The sequence below is a fragment of the Rousettus aegyptiacus genome, unplaced genomic scaffold (genome assembly GCF_014176215.1).
Source record: "Rousettus aegyptiacus isolate mRouAeg1 unplaced genomic scaffold, mRouAeg1.p scaffold_m13_p_8, whole genome shotgun sequence".
Taxonomy (NCBI): Eukaryota; Metazoa; Chordata; class Mammalia; order Chiroptera; family Pteropodidae; genus Rousettus; species Rousettus aegyptiacus.
The window spans coordinates 107,798,404-107,807,060 of record NW_023416311.1 but is presented as its reverse complement, the minus strand read 5'-3'; the positions used below and the strand labels follow the sequence as shown (position 1 = coordinate 107,807,060).

Genomic DNA, 8,657 nt, shown 5'->3' with positions numbered 1-8,657 from the left:
CGTTTTTTTAAGAAAATTAATAAGTATTCAGCTATTATACAAATACTTTGGGGGGGAAAAAGGCACATTCCATCTGTCCTTTCCAAGTGAAAGTAGCATTTTAAAATGAGTATGAAAGAGAATGGTGTTATGCAGACAGCTTCCGAATACAGATACATACGGAAATGTTTTCATTATTACATGACTTTGCTGGTCGGAACAAGATAAGATGTTATCTATTAAACTTTCGTATCGGCACACTTAAAATTTTCTAATCAGTTTAAAAGAGTTCGAAATGAATATTTTCAATGGATTTTTATTCCATATGTTTTAAATTGTATAACCAGTGGATGAGATTTTTTTCAAATGAGTTTTATGAAAGACATGAACTCAATATCTGGAATGTATTATAGAATGGAATTTTTATGAATCTTTGCCAAATTTATCCATTAACAACTTAAACATGACTTTTCCTTCTTCGTGTGATTGAATGAGTAAAAGGTATTCTTCGACCTCAAATAAAAACAGATTAACAAAGCTGGCTATACTATGTATTGAAAATAAATAAGCCAAAATCAAAATTTTTAAAAGTCATTGACAAATTTAAAGAAATTAAGGCTTAAGAACAAACTTTAACATTAACATTTGCCACTGCAAAAAAAAAACTAGTATGTACATATAAGCTTTTTTTTCCTTTTTCCTAGTATATTAATGAAATTTTTAAAGTATGAATCAATAACTTTTGAATTTTTACTGTCATGTTTTATTTTTCATTTTTAAAAATTGTGCTGACATGATTATTTAGAGTTCAATAAAAGAATATTTTCACTGTTAAAAAAAATGAGTTTCACATATATCTGAAAAGATATTTGCACACTGATGTTCATAGCAGCATTATTCACAGTGGCCAGGACATGGAAGCAACCGAAGCATCCTACAATAGATGATTGGCTACAGTAGCTGTGGTACATATATACGATGGATGTTACTCAGCCATAAGAGGTGAAATACCGCCATATCCAACAACACGGATGGACCTCGAGATAATCACGCTAAGCGAAATAAGCCGGACAGAAAAAGCTGAAAATCACATGATATCACTTATATGTGGAAAATAAACCTAAAAGCGACAAATGAACAGGACAAACAAACAGAGACTCATGGCCATAGACAATAGACCAGTAGTTACGAGGGTGGGCAGAGTAGGGAGGTAGATGGGATTAAAAAAAAGGAGTTTCATGGTTTAGCGCAGCCATTTGTATCTACATGTATTTGTAAAGTCTCACTCTCAGCTAAGACAGTATTTAAACCTCTCTCAAAATACGCTGAACTCTAGCCTTTAGATAACTATATCTCAATATATAAAATAAGATTTTTGAATAAAGCCTATTTGATCATATTGCCATTATTTAAATGTATTAATGTATTTTAATGATGGCAGAAAGAAATGATACAGAAGAGTTCGGTACTATTATAAACAGAAATGTTATTTTTAAACTGTTGCATATTTTATCTATAGCTCATTTTTAATCTCTATTTTCATACATTTAACATGTGCATTGTCAATGCGCTCCAGCCCAAAACCACCAGAAATACATACCTGTTGTTGGACAAGTTGCATTTATACTCCTTGTGCTGGGAGAGACCACACACCATGGGGACGTAGAGAGGGTTTGTGTCAGTAAGAGGGTGTTAGAAATAACCTGTTATAGAATTTGAGCTTCTATTTGGTGATATGGACTAGGATCTGAAGGAGGGGTTCACTCTAGATTGGATGCTGTCAATAAGAGGGGACAAATCCAAACATCTTATCAAGGGGGGCAAGTCTGTGGAGGGCTCTATCTCCATTCGCCTCATCTGTGGGGTGGGCTGACTCGAGTGAAGATGACGTCGGAATTGGCAAACTATGGATCACTCATTTTGGCCAGAGGGGGTGCTTTGTCTCTGTGGCTGGTGCAGTGGTCTCGTTTTTGTCTGGGCTTAAACAAAATTACGGCGAGGCCTTGCCTGGAGTCATGCTGTCACGCTCTTGGAGTAAACTCGTCCGAGGCTGGTGTCCTGTGAGGTCACGCCCAGCGCACCTGGCTGTGGGGACCTGGCCACTTGATGTCACAGGAGCTCTTTTCGCTTTCCTGGTATATTATGTAACCACACTGTATATTAGTAGTTCACAATCTGTAGTCATAAAAAATAAATATACATATATTGGAAGTATAGGCTCAAAATATTTTTTACTTATGGGGTACTTGATCAAAAATATTTGGAGACTAGCTTCACTAAATCTTGCTGAGAAATAACTATACCTTGATGATACATGAATAAGCTATATTGGACACTTACTGTGTCGCAGGCACTCAGCTTCATACTTTACATGATTTTATAAAAACAGCTTTACTGTGATATAATTTACATACCATAAAGTTGATCACTCATAATGTACAAGTCCGTGGTTTTTAGTATACTTACGGAGTTGTGCAGCCGTCACCATAATCTAAATGTACAACAGTTTCATCACCCCAAAAATAACCTGTACCCCGTCAGCTGTCACGTCCATCTCCTTTCTCCTCAGCTCAGAGCAACCACTTAAAATTTGCTGGTTCTGGACACTTCACATAAATGGTTGTGATGATAGTTAATTTTGTGTCAACTTAAATAGGCCATGGTACCTAAATATTTGGTCAAACATTATTCTCGATGTTTCTGTGAAGAATTTTTAAATGAGATTACCATTTAAATTTAGGTTTTAATGCTTCATTGTTAAATTTCATATCATAGTTGTGATCATTTGTGAGTTACAGAAAATCTAGACCCCAGTGACTAGAACCAGCAAGCTTCTCTCTCCTCTCCCCCCTCTTCCCTCCCCTCCGCCCCTTCCTCTCTGTCCCAACTCTTTCTCTCCCCCAGAAGCCCAAGGTAAGGCAGTCCAGGGCCAGCGCTTCGCCCCAGGAGACTGTTTTTCCTCCGCCGACCCCCTGGCAGGAGGCTTTCACACCATGACCACAACAAGGCTGCTGGACCTCCAGACACCTTGCCTGTATCCCAGGTAGAAGGAAGGTGTTTTCTTACCTGGCAAGGAATGCCCTCCCATTGGAATCCCGCCTACATTTCTTTGAGCATGTGACCATCGCATGGCAAAGGATGCTGGGAGATCAAGCATTTTTAGGTGAGTATATTGCCAACCCTAACAAAATCTGAGTTGTTTTTTTTTGTTTGTTTGGTTTTTTTTAGTAAAGAACAAAGGAGAATAGCTATGCCCTTGTTATGATGGCCACAGGTCAATTCTCAGGTATTTAACAGATTTTGTTGCTTTTATGAACAAGATCGTTTTTCCTATTGCAATTTTTAATTAGTTATCACCAGCATAAGAAAAATTACTGATCTTTATATGGTCGCTTTACATTCACCTCTCCTGCTAAATGAATTGATTGATTCTAGTCCTTCATCAGGAGATCCCTTTGGTTTTTCAGATTGAGCAATTATTGCATGTGAGCATAATAACAATTTTGTTTCTTTCTTTCCAATTTTTATTTCTTTTCTTGAATTTTAGCCAAGATATGTAACATAGGATCAGTGAACTGAATTTAATCTCATACCACTAAGAATAGTGGTCCCTACAGTTTTCTGGGAAATACTTTTTATCAGGGCAGGGAGTTTCTATTCAGTATTCCAGGTGCTACATGGTGAATAAATGTTTATAGGGAGGTGGGTGGCACCTATTGTGAAAATCACGGATTTTTTTTTTCATTTAAGGCAATTAACCACACTGACAATATTCTTTGCTGAACGAATGGCACAATCTCAAGACGTATTACTCTATTAATAAACTGCGGGATTCGATTTGCTAATATCTTTATGGTTTTGTACGTACATTCATATGTATAATACGCTTTTGGTCTTTTTCTTATTCTTTCCTTGTGCACTTTGATAGGAAGCTTTTAACTAAATTCATAAAATGGATTGGTTAGCTTTCTCTTTTTCTTCACTCTGGAACAGTTTATCCAGATCTGCTTTATTTGTTTCTTGAATATTCTGTAAATCTCGTCTTTCAAACTATTAAACTATATGGATTTGGTGCTTCTTGATCATCGATCTCTGTCTACTATTTTCATTTATTCTATGACTGTTTCCCTTTTAAAGTTTTATATTTGTTCTTGGGCCAATCTTAATTATATTATCTTAGGAGATTTTCAGTATCAGCTACTTTCTTAATGTATTAGTAGAGATGTTCAATTCTTTTATAATTTTTAAAGGTCAAATGTGTCCAGAACTATATAGATCCTTTTTTGTTTCCTCAGAATGTTTATTTATGCTTACGTTTCTTCTCTTCTTGATTATAGCTGCCAAAAGCTTGTCAATTCTATGAATCATTTCGAAGAACTCACTTTTAGTTTTGCTGATTAACTCTACCGGATTTTCTGGCTTCCTTAGGCACTAACTTCTGCTCTGGTTTCCTACCTTATACTTTCTTTGAGCGTTTTGTTCTTTTTTATAGTTTCTTAAGTTGAAACCTTATCTAATTTCTTCTCAGTGTTTCTTGTTTTCTAACAAATGCGCTTCTGGCTCTAACTTCCCCTGTGAGGCTCCCCTTGCTTTTATCTCGCGACTTTATCTGTCAAACCTTTACAGTCATTTGGTTTTAAGTACTGTAAGCTCCATTTTTATTCTCTCGTTAAGACATAAATTATTTAGAAGGCATTTTTAATCTCCCGACGTGCGTGGGGGGATTGTCTGCCTATTGGCAGTTACTATTTTTTACCGCATTGCCCCAAAAGAGTAAGGATGCAATGACGTCCACCTTGGGAAATCGCAAATTTTTCTCTGTTGCCTCGGACACGGTTAATTTTTATAAATTTTCTTGTGTATTTAAAACGAGTGACTATACTCAGTTGGATTAAGTCGATTAACTTCTTCGAATCCTGGATATCCTTATTACTTATTCTTTTAGTTGGTCTATCCATTTTTTTTGAGAACTGCATGTGTTTCCTGTGACTGTCATGACAAACTACCACAAACGTAGTGGCCTAAAACAACAGAAATTTATACTCTCAGAGTTCTAGAGGCCAAGTGTCCAAAATCGAGGTGGCAGCAGGTCCTCGCTCGCTCCTGAGACCGCGGGAGAGATTCCAGTCCACGCCTCTCCGGGCTTCTGCTGGCGGCCCCCGTCCCCTGGCCTGAGACCCTGCTGCCCTCGCCTGCCCCTCCATCTTCGCATTGCCTTCTCCCCTGCCAGGGTCTAAGCTCCCTCGTAGGTGTCCGTATAAGGACACTTGTAATGGCACGTAGGGCCCACCTGGGAAACCCAGGATGGCCTCGTCTCCTGATCCCTGACTTAATTACATCTGCAGAGCCTCCTTCAGATGGAACGAGGTCGTCCTTAGAGGTCCCAGGACTAGAACAGGAACATCTCCTGAGTGCCACCACTCAGCCCACTGTGTGAAGAATGAGTCAAGATCTCTTCATTTCTGGTTTTGTCATTTCTCCTAGAAGTCAAAGAAATTTTGCTGCAAATGTTTCAAAGATGCGGTATACATTTTCAAAACTATTGTAGCTCCATAGTGCATGTTCTCTCTTATTAATAGAAATGTCTGTCTCTGTCCTTAACACTTTTCACCTTGAGTTCTGATTTATCTGCATAACTATCACTACATTATCTTTTTAAATTAATTTTAAAACTTTCGGAGTCATTTTGTTCCAGCCTGACTTTATTTCATCTTTATGGCACCACGACTGATGCGTTTGGCCTGTCTCTGTCCTGGCACCGTATTTTTCCTCTTCACCCTGCTTTCTCTCGTTTCCTCTCAATCCTATTTCTACAAATGTGACTTGTATTTACTCCTCTGCAGAGCTGAAACCACGGCCTCAGGTGTTTTCGAGTTCAATGACAACGTGCGGGGCGTGCTGAGGTCATGAGAAGAATGCCGCGGCTCTCCCCAAAACGCGCACATCGCGCCTTTCTCAGGCCTGAACTCTGAGCTGTGTGTTTCATTCCGCCAGCACTGCCGTTACTTCTGGCCCCGGCCACGAAACGTCTCGCTCGGTATTTCAACTGGACGCGCTATTTTAAGATTCATCTGGTCACACTGTTCTTTTGTCGAAAAATAATAAGTTTCAAAGTAACCTGTGGACCCGGCCAAGGCACACACACTGCAAGTCGGCTGAGAAAGGTGCTCGGTTCTCAGGGCGGCGAAGAAAGCTGAATAAACCCTGCCATTTAAAATTGTTTTGTCATCCGCTGACTTCTTTTTCACCAAGCTGTGGCAGAGCTGGTGCTAAAAGGACAGTTACATAAGGGGACCAGTGTGCTCTGGGGGAGCAGGACCCCGGAGGCAAAGTCAGTGTGCTTTCTCGCCACCCGGAGCAAGGATTCTTGGCTCGATTCAGCTGCAGCTGCTGAGCTAGTAAAACCTGATAAAAGAAGGAACACAGTGAGGAAAAAAGACAGAAATGAAAGAAGAGAGCTGGGCCAAGAGGATCTCCAGATAAGGCAGAGCCGTCAGAGAGAAAGGGAATTTATGACCCCGAGAATACACTTAGCTGGGCTTTCTCTCATTCCTACTATCTGGGTTGAAATCACCTGGGTTCAAATAAAAGAATGCTCTGCCCCAGTCATTATTCGTGTGTGTGTGTGTGTGTGTGTGTGTGTGTGTGTGTGTGTGTGGTTTTTTTTTTAAGGCACAAATTCCAGCATAGGCAATTTCAGGGGGAAGTGAACTATCTATTTACTGGAGTCTTGCTGACAACCGGCATCTCCAGGCAAGCAGATACCGATGCAGCTCACGCGGAGCGCGGGGCTGCCTTCACGCTGCGTGGCTCTGAAGGGGGCCCCGCCTGGCCCCGCATGAGCGCTGGTCATGAAATCTGGCCGGCCCCCGGGAGAGGCAGCTCCCTCCACCCGGCAGGGAAGTTATAAACCAGAGAAACGCCCTTGCTCCACTTCCCCAAAACACACCCTCAGGCCCGGGGTTTAGGTCGCAGTGGGGACCAGTTTCCACATCCATGAACGGGCAACTGGGCATCCACGAATTCAGGACTGCTGGGAGGACGAACCAGTGAGCCGATTAGACGAAGCAGCCACAGGAAGTGCTGCATGGGCAGGCAGGGTCCCCCGCCCGGAGCCCTGGCTCTCCCGCGCCTCTTCTGGGATGGGGAGGAGGGTGAGGATGACTACGGGCTACAGGGCAGAGGACAGGAGCCTGGGGTCGGGGGGTAGAAGGAGAGTGAGGTTCTGGTCCCCGCCTGTCACCTTGCTGCCGCGAATAGCCTGGGCAGGACCTTTCTCGGGACCAGCACCCCATCTGCTAGACCAAGGCCACCTGTGTCATCCACACACCAGAGAGCAGAGCAGGTGCTTCTTGCAGTGGACGGTGCATGGGACCCCTGCAACTCTGAGCAGGGGACAGAAGAGGAGCTGGCTGAGGGTTTCGGCCACCTCTGTGTTTAACAGGGCAAGGAGCTAAAGCCACATGGCACTCTGCATAGCTCCTTCCAACACACTCTCCAAGCGTCTACGGGAGACAAGGTGTCTCTGGTGGCTTCCATTCTTTCCACATGTTCGACCTTCGCCCTCCCTAACTGCTGCCCAGGATGTCAGGACCCGGGCGTGTCTCCTCGGTGGGGCCCCTCAGGCTCTGCCTGGCCCTGAAGCCATGCCCGCCCTCATCCTTGCCTCCGGACCTCGCCATCCGCCCCCTTCCACGGGGACTGAGCGTCCTGGGCCTCTGTGATGGGCATTTGTCATTCGGGCCAGGCGAGCATCACCCCCTTGCTAACAGGACCCGGGTCTCCTTCGGAGGAAGCGCCTCTCCCACTCGCCACCCGCGAGCAGTCGTGGGGAGACGGCGAACGCCGAGCCGGTGGGCCCGGGGTGCGCCCGACCCCGCGGGAGAGCTCAGCGCTCCGGGGCCTGAGAGCGGCGCCCAGTTCTCGTGACCCGCGCGGGCGTCCGCAGGCCGCGTCCCGCCTCCGGTCTGCGCGCGGAGGCGGCCGTGGCCCAGGAAGGAAGGAGCCTCGGGGGGCGCCCGGCGTTCCTTGGCTTCCGCCGCATCGCTCCGACCCCCGCCCCCGTCAGCTCACTGCCTGCCGCTGCGCGTCTGCTTTTGCCTCTACTGTCCCTTACGAGGGTACCCGTCAATGGATTTAGGGCCCATCCGGACAATGCAGGAGGACCTCGTCCGGAGATCTTCAACACCATGACATCCGCGGTGACCCTCATTCCCAACAAGGTCACCTTCTCAGATCGCGGGGGTTAAATACGGGGCCGCCACGCGGCCCACTACACGGCTGGTTCCTCTGGGCCAGGCGCCGCTCTCGCTCTGCAATCTCACCTGAGGAGGTGCGGACCCCTGCCGTCCCCAGAGTCAACTAGGGAAGAACGAAGGAGCCGCCCCAGGTTAGCCAGCCCACGTGGCACGTTCCTGAAAACTATTAACAGGCGCCTCGGTTTCAAGACTTCCATCTACCAAAACGTCATCACCGCCGGTCGCTCTCTCTGTGAGAGCGAGACCGTTCACTGCCATCTTCTGGGAAACTGCAGTAAAATGTACGGACCCTCAGCGTCTGGGACAGCGCCCCCTGGGAACGAGGACCCCCTGGGAACCGGCACCCACCACTGCGCAGTGCACGAACCCACACAACTGTACGGCTGGGTTCTGACGGTCAGACCAGACGGGCGGGGAGCA

The 8,657-nt window shown here is 45.0% G+C and overlaps 1 long non-coding RNA gene across 1 annotated transcript; it reads left to right on the top strand.

Moving 5' to 3' along the window:
- The first annotated feature begins 2,734 nt into the window (after window positions 1–2,734).
- Window positions 2,735–6,522, top strand: LOC107520792. The gene is made up of 3 exons (XR_004952676.1): window positions 2,735–3,142; window positions 5,325–5,502; window positions 5,823–6,522. It is a non-coding gene; the product is annotated as an uncharacterized LOC107520792 (long non-coding RNA).
- The last annotated feature ends 2,135 nt before the right edge of the window (window positions 6,523–8,657 follow it).